The 14,647-nt window shown below is 38.8% G+C and overlaps 1 long non-coding RNA gene across 1 annotated transcript; it reads right to left on the bottom strand.

Annotated features, from left to right (window-relative positions):
* Positions 1-656: 656 nt before the first annotated feature.
* Positions 657-14,120, bottom strand: LOC149918882 (uncharacterized). The gene is made up of 7 exons (XR_016464632.1): positions 14,039-14,120; positions 13,547-13,596; positions 10,965-11,058; positions 4,792-4,930; positions 3,566-3,865; positions 1,823-1,964; positions 657-1,111 (listed from the first exon to the last, which is right to left on the bottom strand). It is a non-coding gene; the product is annotated as an uncharacterized LOC149918882 (long non-coding RNA).
* Positions 14,121-14,647: the final 527 nt, after the last annotated feature.

Here is a 14,647-nt window from a genome sequence, read left to right as displayed (position 1 = left end):
TGCTATGCTCATAACAATCTCCATCAGCAGAGATGTTGCTGTTGCCGCTGCTGAAATGCACCACTCACCACCTCACTGTGTTCACATTTACTGTTTGGTCTCCACAGACGATCACAGCATGTGTCAATGAATATCAGTGGGTGCAGTGATTTCCACATGGAGGAAACTCATGACACTCATTTGCTTCATATGCACTTGCATGTCAGATGCCATTCTGTCAGACTGCCCCTCTGCTGCCATCTGTCACACAGCAACAACATGTAATGGGATACTGGTGGGAAGGTTCAACCTCTACTGTCATACCACCAACATCTGCCTCTGACATAGTGGGTCAACATATTAAAATAGAAGGCATTACTTTTGGAGAAGCCTTTGTATAACTATATATCTATCTACATATTTTATATTACTTACCTGAGTGGATTCCAAAAACAGATCATCAGATCTAAGAAGTTCTTGTTAGAATCCCTGTCACATGACAGCATTTCTTAGAAATATTTGCATTCCATACACTGCAGAATACTCTCTCTCTTTTTTTTTTTTTTCCAGGCAACAGCTAAAAATTTTGCTACAGTATTAGGAAATTTTAATCATTGTTCCCATGTTCCCTGATAGTAACAGACAATATTTTACTGATGTCAGCAACTAGCAGTTGACTTACGTGGTACTACTTTTTAATCTGGTTTGTATTCCTATATAGCTTTGTTTAAATTCTCAAGGCAAAATCTTCAGCTGCATCTCAGCTGTGACATAATAGGTTTACTAACAGTGTTCAAGAGGTTAGTGCTGAAGGTAGTTAATGAAGTAAGTGTTGTCTCTAGTGCGTGATCGATTTTTCATGCACTTTCTCATCTTCATTTACATTGGGAAGCCTGTCTGTGAAGCTGTCGAATAGCTCCCCTAGGCTGTCAACCCAAAGTCTCATTGTTCATGCCACAATTGCTTTTCCAACTCATCAGCAGCAGGTCCAAATTCTGATTCACAGATGAAGATGACATTCCAGGCTGAGATGCTTGGTCTGTTTATTTCTCATCTGCTCTGGAAACTTTCAAGCACTACTTTTTTACTTCTTTTTTTTCTTCCAAAATCATCTGATGCTCTTCTTTAATATCTGCAGAGGTACATATGGTGACATATTAGGATAAAGATAGAAAGTCTTTGAATATTTACAAAAACATAGAATCAAGCAAGCCACCTTTTCCTGCATACATCCACACCACACAGAAAGGAGATGTGGCTGATGTTCTGATATATTTACATTGCTGATTTAATGTATGACCTCAGGCAAGTCACTCATCTTTTTTTGTGCCTGTTTCTGTATCTGCATTACAGAAATAATAATTACATTTTCTGCTTCACATAGTTTGTCTGAGGCCTATTTAGTGTTATCAATACTATGCTTCACAAAATAGCAGAATTATTATAACAAACAGGGCAAACTACAATGACCATTGAGAATTACAGATTCAGAAAAAGTTCTTATGGCAGTTCTTATTTCTGCTCCACGATCTCAGCCATCTATCTGATCGAAAAAACTCTTAAAGAGTTATTTTATCAGCAAAAGTCAGTGCTATCAAGGCCCCTGGGTTGCTCTGGCCTCTAAATGCTATTGCAAGAACATAAAGGTGAAACAGATGCAAGACTGGAACAACTCTCATTAACTGTGCAAGAGGGAATTAACAGTTTGGGAGAAAGTCTAATGCATTCACTTGCCCCTGTGGCTGGACTGGTTGTTGCACAGCAGAGCACAGCTGATTTAAAATTACAGTGCCCTCTCAAGTTACTCCTCATAGAATGATGAAATCACATTAGTTTTGATTACCTCTTTGTTTCTTTTGGTTGAAACCATGTTTGGGGCCATGTCATGCACATGCAAGGTGAAAGATGGAAAGGATGTAGGCACGAAAGTTTCCTACACAGAAATCCAGCAATTTATTAGTGCACTTTCTGGGTCCTTGCAGAGTCTAGAAGGCCACAAATTAACAGAAGCAATTAATTAATCACACATGAGATTCTGGACTCAGTCTGGAGGAAAGGAGAGGCTGACAAGTGATGGGGTTAGAACTGAGCTTTGATAAGACTTTTTGGCCTCGCACCCCGTGACTATTCAATTAGACATGAGATCGAGTTGTGTGCCAAAAGGCCTTTTGCTGCAACCTCCGGTGCTACAGTGCAGAGTTGCTCTGTGCAGGATGTTGTGCCAAGCCATGGACCTTGCCCGGGAAGTCTGGGCCTCAGTTAAATGCTGGGCAGTGGGGATGCTTTGGAGCTCAGCCCTGAAATGAGGGCAAGCAAGTGACAGCTCAGTGTAACTGCAGCTGATCTTCACTTCAGCATTGCCTTTAAGGGCATTTTGTTTTGTCACCTCAAATTACAATAAAATTACAGCCACTTGGGTAAAACCAAAGGCCTCTGTTGTTCTTCAGTGGCTTCTGCTATTCACAGATGTTTCTCTCATTGAAACTCTTAGACAACTACGCTTATTCAAAAAAAGTTCAAACACTGTAATGTTCAAGAGAAAGAGGGGCATTTCTTGTTTAAAAAAAAAAAAAATTGCTAATTTTTATATCCACTTAATCTTTAGCCTTCCATACAAATCTCCTTGAAAACGATCTCTTTCTAAGTGATTCATTTGCTATAAGAAGATGCTAACACCAGGACAGTGCAAAAATAAATATCAGAAAAGAGCAAGCAAAAGGGAATGTGTCACATACTGACTACAGGGAAACAGCGCAAAACATCTAATCACAGCAGTGCCAGGAAACTTGAACCTGTCCAAAAAGATCCAGTGCTCTCAATGTTTAATTGCTGTTGATGGCTGCTGGTCAGTCATGCATGACAATGTGTGTGTCACGCTGCTTCCTGCCTATGTTCATTCCTGTCAGCCTTCACTCCAGGTGATGAGTACTACTCCTCTGACCACAGTACAGAGAGAGAAAAAAAAAAAATAATAGAGCCCTCACAGACACAAAGCAACATGTACCCAAATAACCCAAGCCACAGGAGCAGAGCACCAAAAATGGACAGCAAAAACCAGTTCATATCAACCTTTCTCCCCAGCTTCATTTATGCTTACAGAAAAAAAAGGTGGCATCTGCGACCGACAGTATTCCAACTGGCAAGATTCAAGTCTCCTGTTTGCTTGATTATATGTTTGAACACATGCTTGGGGCTGTGTGGAGCAATTTGAATTACAATTGAGTAGCAATGAACATTATAATTTTTCGTGAACTGGAGCTTTAAAAACCTCCTCCTTGAGCTAATAAGAAAGAGAGAGAGTGGGAAATGTAGGAGGTATGACTTAAAAGGTCTAGAATTTGTATAACAGCTTTCCACCGTTTTCTTAAAGTGACTGTTTAATGGTTTATGTATCTGGGCCCAGATTCAGCAAATCACTTAAGCATGCATTTAACTTTAAGTATGTGAATGATCTCATCCTTATTCAGCAAAACCCTTAAATAAATGCTTAATTTTAAGCCTGTGCTTATCTGCTTTGCTGTAGCAGGGCCGACTGCACACTTCTATATCCTGTTATGTCAGTAATATAATTAGGATTCTCTTTTACCTCCCCCATTGCTGTCCTCATGTCAAAATAAAAATCATTAACCCACAATTGTTTAACTTCATTCTGCTTTGGGCAAAACTGAAGTCTGAGAGTCAATAAATGTCTTAAACATCCAGAACATATCTGCTCATTCGCATTCCACTTCAGATCCATCTGCCGTCAAAGTCAATGGGAGTCCTGCCACCGTCTTCAGCGGGAGCCAGGTCAGGTTCTCAGTCAATACTGAGCTCAGAATCCATCACAACAATACATGAACTGAGTTGTGAAAGAATGGGAGAACCAATGGGGCAGGAAGAAAATCTACAACAAAAGCACAGGAGAAAATAAAGCTTAAGCTGTTTGAAAATTATTCAACTTAACTACAGGTAGGATTCTAGGAGGAAGGAAATGAAGCATCATTTCTGGATCAACAAACTTTAAGTAATTAGGACACAGAAAAAATGACACTAATTTTGATGATCTAATCATTTTGTGGCCATTTTGTTATTGTCTTTGTACTTCATTCTTCTTCCCGATAAGTTGAGAATGCAGGAAGAATACAAAGCAGGGAAAAGAGGCTGCTTCACATGACATTTCAGGCTCATTCGATGATGTTCCTACTGCAGTCACTGCCCTTTTCCCTCTCCATATACACACATCTCATTGAGTGCCAGAAAAGCAGTTGAGTTTCATTGCTACCAAGGATGAGAATCATGTTTAAGTAGTCTTACAAAGAAACACAAAAACACTGAAAAATGTTGTCTGAGAGCTCAATCCACTTTATCATTTCTGAATCAACTTTTGCCATCTTTAAGATTCAGAACAACTTGACATCCTCTCACTCCACTGAGGAGAGTCTATGGGTTTTAAAATTATTACTGCTACTATTACTGAAGAGATTATATGGATTAGGAGAGTAATATGTGTACAAGAAAGAATAACTACTTGATTGATGTTGTTTAACATATGTGCTCATTCTTTTTTATCACAGATTGAAAAGTGGTTGCAAAATAACTCCATAAAGAAGTCCTGAGGCACATTCAAGTGTCACATTATCTATGTTCTGAAGCACAGTGGGAGGAAAATAAAAACATAAATAAGTAGTTCTGCAAGAACAGAACTAATGATGCTCTATTTCCTACTGCTTTGTGTCTCATAATTAATTGTGAACTACAATTGAGGCTTTTCCCACGGGTGGGACACATATGGTCCATCTCTCACACTCTCAGAAATATAGATATACATACTGTGTGGATTCTTTATGGTTAATAATGCATGAACTCATTCTGTGCTTCTGTCGTTAGGCAGGTTTCTTGCTGGGTGTCTCTTCTTCATCATGCTCCTCTATCTATTGGTTCATCCATCCTTCCACAAAGAGTAAAGTTCCTTTTTTTTTTAAAAAAAAAAAAAAAAAGTCTACAAGATTTCTGTTCTATCACTTCTGCCTGATATCATCAAGTTAAAATCTGATTAATTTTAAATACAAACATGCATATACCCAGCCTTGCAAACTACTGGATTGAATAGGCCTATGTCTTCAAAAAACATGACTCCAAACTCTATAAAATATCTATAGGCATTTCCTTTTTAAAACATTTTAAAGCAAAGGGAAAGTACTATTACTTAAAATCTTGCCGTCTTGAGGCATCTACTGTTTTAAAAAAGAAGTCTCCAGAACTCTTGAGAACTGCAATATAGATAAGTCAAATATGTTCACAAAGGGCTGACAAGCTCACTGCCAGTATGGGAATATATCACGGAAACTTAGTCTATTAAGTTCAGGTTTTGAATGCATTATAGATTTTGAAGAAAAGCTGAAACCACAGTTGTATATATGGTGGCACTGAATTACTTCATCTTACATTCATTCTTTTTCTTCTCATCCTCAGAGGTATTAATGACTTAAAGCATTAGAAAACATTATTCCTAGTTATCATGATTTTTAGAAAATAGAACTGTGAAAACTGAATTACTGAAGCAGTATAAACTTAGAACCAGTTTTAAGCTCAGTTTATATAATGGCTGTGTTTGAAAAAGGATGCAGCAAATTGCTTGGAACTCGGCCTTCAATGAGATAGCCAAAAAAGCTCATGTAAAATTAATAAGCAGCCTTTCTTTTAATTTTGAATGCAGCCAAAGCCCAAATGTGGAAATAAATACATTCTGTATACATGCAGAATTTTCATAAATCAGCCATGCTTATGCATATCCTTTGCACTTTGTAACTGTTAGCCATACACTCTATTGAACACGATGTTTTCTAAGATCCGCAGTGGTTTAAGTATTAATTTGAATTTTGTGATACTACTTATCAAATTTAAAATTACAGATATGACCACAAACATCAGAAAACATACTACTCCATTCAGTGTGCTGCCTTACTTAATTTTTGTATCTTTGCAAATATTTTGCTGTTTGCTTTTGCAAAAGTATGATGAGGCAATGTGCTGAATTTATTTCAGGAAATGTTGGGGGAAAAAAAAGAGAATATCTTCATGTAATCCATAAATCTAACACAAACTGGGTGTTTGGTTATATATTTATTAACAGTACATCCTGCATTTTATTTATTTATTTATTTATTTAAAGGATGAAAGCTTAATTCTCTGAAATACCAGGGGGCAAGTATAAGCTGTCCAGAGGAAAGCACAGTATGGCCAGACAAAATGATAGCTCTCTCACACTGCTCTGTCATTGCAACTAAGCCCTGACATGAAAGCCTTAAGGGTGTGGTAAAAAGGACTGCCCTCCAGTGTGCTGAAAGGAAACTTCAGCATCCTTGCTCATTCGTTTTTTTGTATAAAAACTGACAGATGTGTCAAAGGTGTGATAGCTTCGTGAATAAGTAATAAGTCCTGACAAGTTGGACCTTATCATTCCCTTCTGCCTAAGGTGAGGAAGGAGCCTGGGGTAACAGTGGGGGCAACTGAAGAGCCCTGGATTGGACTTGCGGGATGGCTCGCCTTGTTCATCTGTGCTCCTGCTGGTACAAAATGTATTTGACGACAAATCTGATCAAATTCATCCCCGGTGTAATTTCAGAGAGGTCAGTGGTGTTACATCAAGGAAAGTACTGGTCCTTTCTGTTTATTTAGGGAAGACGACAGCAGCTTTGGAATAAAAGCAGTTGACTGAGCAATAAGCTTCCTTACCCACAGCAGAGCTGTATAGATACTTTACAAAGAGAGCCGTGATTATCAGAACAATGTACAAGTATACTTTGTCAAAACCTGTGTTTCAGCATGGCTCACAGGGGCAGGAAAGTGCAGTTAGTGTGCTCAGCCACCATGACCCTTTGATGTCCTGCCCAACACTGTAGGATCCAGCTGAGAAAGAAAACAAGCCTCTCTTAAACAAAACCAATCCAGGAGTCTTCACTTTGTAAAGGGACATCAAGGTCAGATTACAGGAGGCTTATGTTTAAGTGGAAGAAATAAGGACTAATAAATTTGTGTGTGAAAAGTTCTGTGGAGACAGCAAAGCTTGCAATGAAAATACAAAGATCTCCAGCACAATGAGAAACATGCATGAAGTATTTTGGAAAGTGGGAATTCAATAGAAAGGGGCACCATCTAAAACTGGAGCACAGAAGTATTTTCACACATCCAAAAGCAGCTCATATAATGTAACTACACAGAAAAAAGCTTTTCACTGAAAACATTAATCAGAAGGAAATAAAAAGATATGGAAATGACAACAGATGAGTAATGTAACTTGATTAGTTCTCAGACTTGGGGAAAATATATTTTTCCACTCAAATTTGTAGTAAATCACAGAAATCTAATATAACATTTCAGATAATTGGGAAAAGAAAAAAAAAATCAAGTTAACATATCGTTATACATGCACTTTTTGTAGAGCATATAGGCAAAGGGTTAGAGAAAAGGATACAGCAAAAACCATGTACTGTTCAGTGGCAGGTAAGAGGCATTGACTTTGGAGGTGCTGGATAGAAAGAAGACACACAGCCTCAGAGGCAAAGGAGAACTGGGATGTGTGGACAGCAAAAAGCACAGAAGCATGACTAAGGACTGCAGAAATGTCACAGTAGAGAAGGACATCTGTGGAAGATGTCAGGAGAAGGTCAGCAGCAACAGCCAGGCAATAGAGTCCATTTTTCTGAATGTAGGGCAACGGATGGGGGTTGTGCAGAAGAAAATAAATGTGATGGGGCACAGAGATCTGGAATACCCCTAATGAGACTAGGTGTGCACTGATTCATGGGCTTGAACTGGAGGTAGCAGTCAATTCTACCTTACCCAGACTTGTTTCGTCTACTTGTGGTACCCCTTTCTGTATTTTTGAACTGTTTCAGTGTTGTTTTTCCTCGAATTTTTCTCCTAAGGCCTGAAATGTGATGCCTGCTATGAACACTGCCTTCTTTTGACATTTTCACTCTCTGATAATGCTGCAAGCTAGCCTTGAATTTTAAAGAGTGCCATGCATGCACACACTCAAGCATTCCCACTCTGAGGCTGTCATTCTCATCAAACATCTGGAAGTCTGCTTGCCAGAGTGCTGCTGCCAAATGCTACTGCATCATCTAGGCAGAATTTTGCTTCCCCTACAGGGTAAGCAAGAAGAGCTCAAGAGCAGATTTACAGCTGTTGATGTGGCAGCACAGAAGTCTCATGCAGTAGCTTAAAGCTTCTTACTTATGGTTTTAGCCCTCCGAGGAGTTTGGTTAGAGAACGGGTTGGCTGCGGACATCCAAATCCTTGTGGCCTGAAGAATCGTTCCTTTTATTTTTAACTTTTTTACTATCCAGCACTTGATAACTCTGGCCAGACACAGATGGCTGTAATTCCTTCAGACTCTGAAGAAAGCATCAATCTTGGTATGGAAGCTATGTGTAGTACCATAAGATTTCACCTTTATCAGTCATGGAGAGAAGAAGGAGGATCAGATTTCAAGGCATCTGAGTTCCTAAATCCCATCTCCTCTCTGAAAAATTCCCTGCCCTGGAGGAAATCCTATGTACTTCAAGCAAGGCACACGAAACAGTGGTAACAAATACTACATTGTCTTATCTCTGGTCATAAGAATAAGTGAGCCTTCTGTCCTGGTTCCTGTGCCCTTCTCTTCACACCAAAAAAATCACTAAGGAAATGGTGGGTGGTGCGGAGGAGGCACTAAGGCTCTGAAGGAAAACAATGAAGAAAGACAAGTGGAGGAGAGAGAGAAATGGACTTCATTCAGTCCAAAAGATGTTTCCATCCAGCTCCTGAATGAGAGTAGAAAAGCAGAGGAAGAGCAGTAAGAAATGAAAAGCACCATCGCAAGACAACAAACCATCTTGAGAGGCAGAGAAGAGCAGCAAACTTCAAGAAAAAAGCCTTTTCTGAGCTCCCCACAATGGTAGGGTCAGTATCCAGGAATCCCGGTATAAAACCAAGACACAGCTGTTACCTTCCTAGCCTAAACAGCTTAACAGAAAATTTACATTTCAGTTAAGATGTTCAGCATATTAGTGTGAAAGTGTGTATCAGAAATACCTGATTTCTAAAGGATTTTCCCCCAAAAGAGCAAAGCTTGCACACCAGGAGACAGGGAGACATTTGATAGCACAGCACGAAGCAGGGAGCTGACTATTCTGCCTCTATTAGGACAGCTGGAAGTTAAAGTAAGTGGGCTATTGAGAACAATGGGCTGGAGCCAATGGAAAGGCAACTTCCCAACATTTCAATTTAAAGGTCTCTCAGCTATGGAAAATTATTGCCATGGGGCTTTGTTTCAGGTCAGGGCAATAGGGAAAGTGCATTTTGAAAGCATGACAGTCCATTTAGCAAGCATCCCTCGGCCACGGGCACAGATTTCTTCAGCAAATGCTTGGCTGTGTGCGCACGCACTCTTCATCCAACTTGTAGGAAAAACACTACCGAAAGAGGAGGAGTTTTCCAGTAATGTTTGTGTGGAAAAGCTCCACAGTCATCTTCTGATAGCAGAAAAGGTTCATAGAAAGGAGGTTGTATTATCAAGTGCTACCTCATTTTATGGCTAGTAGGTCAGCCTTTCTGAAGATGCTACAGAGAACCATAGTGCCTTTCATCCTGATGATAGAAAAACTGAAACAGTACACAAGAAGTATTATCGTAATTGCTGAAGAGCTAGAATAAAATAAAGGCTTTTATTATTTAGACAATCTTTCTCCAAATCTTTATGAACTGCTTTAGGCTTCAATTTTTGCTTTTTTTCTATAAGAAAAACCATTAACAAAACCAGGCACCTAAATAATCATAAAGAAGTAAAAAAAAACCCCACAGAATATGTCAGTGTCTTGTTCTGACTTAGACAGTCCCAATGTCTGCTTTAGGCAACAATACCTAAACAGAAAGAGGCTGAAAGCTGTAATTTTTCTAAGGCCTGAGAACAAAGTGCAGCCCTGATTACAAATGCATTTGAACGGAGGTATCATTCCCACTGACTTAGAGAAAAGACACCCCTGTACTTGTGTCATGCTTAATGCATTTGAAAGAGCCAAAAGCAAAACTTGACAAAAACAGGTAATGAAAAATATAGTTACATTTTGCTTTTTTTCATCCTGATCTACTGCTAAGTAGTGCCCTCATGAAAAGGATGAAGAGGGAGAGCTGAGACACAGTGAGCTAATAGTTAATTGGCTGATTGAGCATACATTCTTACCTCCACTGCCCTGCATCATCCTGCCTTTTACATCGTGCTTTGTAATATCACACATCCTACCGCGTCATGTCCTTCTTAGAATTTCACATGTTACTTTGCGTCTAGAGATTTGGGATACTTGGCTCAGGTGTCAAAATACTATCTCCTTTTAAGCTGCAGAATGAATCTCTTTGGATGCTTGATTACCCAAGAGCAGAGAGACTTATAAGGGAATTAGTTGCCCTCAGCAGATGATCGGCTTATTCTACAAGTCTTATAATTTTATCTTGCTCAGGAAGAATAGGATTTAGGGGAAGTCTGAGTCATTCTAATAGAACACATAATTGTGCCTGTTTTATAATTGTGAGAGTAGGCTTGTTATAGTCATTTGCTATCTCAGCTGGCAGGAACACTATTTAAAAAGGAGTTTGAAGACTACCTGAAGCAGCTTAGGCTTTTGAGCACAAAAGAACAGCAGTTTCGAGGTACTGAAGAATTAATGGTTTATTTCCCAGTCTTCTTCCCACATATCAAATGTGCCCTATTGTTGTGTGTGAATGTAGCATGCATGAAGTACAGCTCTCCCAGGAAGGAAAGCAGTAAGAATGTATCAGTATACTGTTAACAAAAGGACAGAACCCAGGAATGTAAAAGAAACTTTGGTCAAGCATAATAAATCAAATCTGCAAATATACGAAACAAAAATGTTATTTATGTCCCTAAATAAGTATTTGTAGAACAAATAAATTAGGGTGGGACAGGCTTCATTCTCAAAATGAAATGGATGTTCAGAACTCACCTTTTAGACATTCCTAATGGTCAGATCCAGCAGATGCTGAGTTATAGATCTTTAATTGTTTTCATTACAACCTCTTCTGCTGTTTCTCTGTTACCTGGAGAACATAAAAGTTTCTTTCACTCCTTATGTAAAAGATTTCACATTAGTATGGACAAGAGTGATTTAGACCTATTGCATCTTCTATGGGTGACTATCTACTACCTTTTCTTTAGGGATATTCTCATATAACCATAAAACAACAGATGTGCTAAAATTTAACCTAAGTCGGGGTCGAGGTGCACATACACAACTTGCAGGTTAGAGTCTTCTGTTCCTTTTCTCTTTTACGTTTTTTTTTTTTTTTTTTTCCCTATAACAACATTTTAAGAGGACGCCACCATTTGTTATCTGTACTTCTTTTCAGTCTAGTCTTCTTCTTTCCATTAATTTAAGTGCCTGAATGCTAAGGTGGTGACAGCTGATTAGGTTTGTATTACACTTCAACAAACTTTGACAGAAGTGAGACATCAAGAAAAAAAAAATTAAAATAGTAACAAAAAGGAGGAAGCAAATGAATGCAACAAGATTTTACTTTTAATCAGCTTTGTTCTAATTTCAGCTCACCCAACAGTTTTTGATATGCAAAGGAACTGTCCTTCATACTGATTTAATGAAAATGGTCATTTTGCTGAGGGTGTGTGTATGTATCATCCATTCAAGATTTGAATATGCCTATCTGAGTTTTCTGAGCTCAGTATGCCCTCTGGTTTGTTTCCCAATGTGTTTAAAATTAGAGCAACTACATTTAGTTTTTTTGCCAACTCAAATATCGTTCATATTTTTCTCGTAGTCAAATCATATGTTTCAGCTTTAAGTTACTTCTCTTAAGGTGCTTTTCTGGACACATTTCTTTTTCTCCCTCTTCTCCCTGTACCCACACCTGTTCATCCAATACATCATATAAACCATTTGAACCTCCCCACTTGTCAGTCACAATACTATCAGAGGCAGTGATCTGTAGGCTTGGAGCAGCAGAGACAATACACGCCTGGGTCAGTAGTAATTAAGCAATGTCAGTGGTTGAGAGGAGAAAATTCAGTTCAAGCCAAACTGAAGCATTTAGATATTTTACTGCTGCATCCTTTTGGTCCTCTCTCAGCTTATAAATATTAATTTAAAGACTACCAACAAGGACAGTAAACGGATTTAGGCATAAAACTTCCTGTCAGGAGTGATTTGTGCCCAATAAAAGGAGAGCTGGATAGAGAAAGCCTGCTTCACTAAGTTTATGATAGACAGTGAAAGACTGCCATCAAAATAAAAAGGCTTTCACTATGTAGAGTGCTATATGGGGGGCGTGGGGGGGGGAGGGGGGTGTCTTTGTTCCTAACGAGCATCACAGTGGTACTGTATTGTTTTCTTCCATAAGCACATTTTACTTTACTGGAGTAGAACCAGCACTGGTTAGCGGGCTTTGCACAATCACCATCACAGGAAGGGAGCTCTTACATCGGTGACCTCTTGTACTGAGCTTTGCAATGGAGAAAGTTGACAAAAGTTCATCTGGTTTGTTTTTTTTAATTCATTCCTGACTTGAAAATAGAAAATAATTCAGTAGGCTCTATATGGTCTGTAAGAGCGTGCTTATAAAATGTGAATGCAATAATAACCTTCTCCTGCTCTCCTTTCTGTGAACGTGTAGGATACCTTTGTTCTAACTTGTAATTATTTCATTCTTGGTTAGAAAATAGCATAAATTTTGTTTCTCTTCTTCATTCCTCTGGAAAGCCCAGTTCCGGTTTCTTTAACTTTTAAATCATTTTGTTGCTGACCGGGAAGGCCATGAATATCTGAATACCAGATAAATACAGGCTAAACATAAAATTTTACATTAATTCAACTGAACATGTTATCCATACTTAATTGAGCCCAGATATAGCAGCTGATACTTTCCATAAGCCAGAATTGGTTTCTGCAGTACACACACTGTCTCTGTGGCTGGATCCACCAGTGGGCACACACCTCACCTCTGACAGCCACACTACATTTATTAATGCCCCACGCTGCATTCACTGCTAACACTGCACTGTTAGTTTTTACATGGAGCAGCAGACCTATCCTTCTAGATTGCTTTGCTTGTCTCAGGTTTGCAGTTTTCATGTTTTAGGAAGGTCAATTAAAACATTAACTTCTCCATGAATTCTTAGATCTCTAGTGGGCTGAGTAAGTCATGATGATTACTTCCTTGCCTTGAGACTGAGGGCAAAAGTGGTGCACAAAATAGATGACACCGTTCTGGGGAAAAGGGCTTTCAGTGGAGGATTTTGCTCCTAGTGTAGGTGATATTTCCTGCTGGGCAGCTGATGGCCGTGGCTTGATCCATAAAGGATCACTGGGGAGAAAGCACTGCTTGTGAAAGCCTTACAGCTGGAGGGCACTGGGAGGAAAGAGAAGGAAACACACAAGTGAGGAAATCACAGAATCACAGAATTGGTTGGAAGGGACCTCCAGAGATCATTGAGTCCAACCCCTCTGCCAAAGCTGGTTCCCTACACCAGGTCACACAAATACCCTCCTGAAGAAATGCTGAAAGACAGACTTACGCTTTGCCAGTGGAATTAACGTGAAACAGGGGCCCTTAGAGATGATCATTCTGAAAAGAAATGAAAAATACATAAAACTTTGTTTAATTTATGGAATTTATAGGCTGCTGACCAGTAAGTATAAAGTTCTGTTCCCTTGGTCCTCACTATCACTCATGTATTACTTGTCAGTAAATGTGGTGCACTCAGAACATAACAGCTACGGTAATATTTCTGTTCCCACTGCAGCTTTACTACACCCATGAAACTCTGTAATCTTTAAATTCCCTCACTGTTAACATCTGCTGAAACATTATTGGTCCCAGCATAGCCAAGCTGCTCTGAAATTACATTTAGTAGAGTAGTTAATGCTAACAGTATAATTCTAGAAGCAACCATGTTTTAAAAAGGCTTTAGGACTGGCACAGTTGCTGCATTTCCTTTTGCTTTTACTCCCTTCCCATTTCCCTGCCTTTTTTCCACTCCCCCCACTCCCCCCATCATCTCACTTACCAGCCAGAATTCATGTTTAAACACCAATTCATTTTCTTTCTAGAAGAAAATATCATGATTTTGTTTGTTGTCTACATTGCCAAAACAAATTTCTCAAAACAACTTTTTTTTTTTTTGTCCTAAAAATAATACAATTACAACATGATATTTTAAGAATCCAAGAGATTGAAGTTGGAAATTAATCAAGCTGTAATAAAAATAATAGCTTCCATCACCCATTTAGGATACTTTCCATGGTTTAAATTCAAATGACCTTATGTATAAGCAAAAGGAACAATCTGCTGCATGCAGCAATTATCAATGAAGATACCTCAATATATCCATTTGCAGCACATAAGGAGTTCACATGTTCAGTTTTGCTTCTCTATGAAAATGTTGGACAGAGAACATTTAACTTAATCACTGAGTGCTCTGGTTATACAAATATTATTCCAAAAGCTAAAACGCAAACACAGAAAACATCTTCAATTCTTCTACAGATTTTTTCAGTGCTAGCTAATGTAGCAGATATTATAATATATGTATGGCTGTGTAATGCTATATGAAGATTTATTCACAGATATTCTAGCAAAATAACAAAATTACTTAGGGAAATAAAGAGGAATGTAT

Source organism: Phasianus colchicus, chromosome 2, assembly GCF_987193195.1.
Source record: "Phasianus colchicus chromosome 2, bPhaCol1.hap1.1, whole genome shotgun sequence".
Taxonomy (NCBI): domain Eukaryota; kingdom Metazoa; phylum Chordata; class Aves; order Galliformes; family Phasianidae; genus Phasianus; species Phasianus colchicus.
Note: the sequence above shows the minus strand (reverse complement) of the source record. Positions and strands in the feature narration are given on the sequence as shown.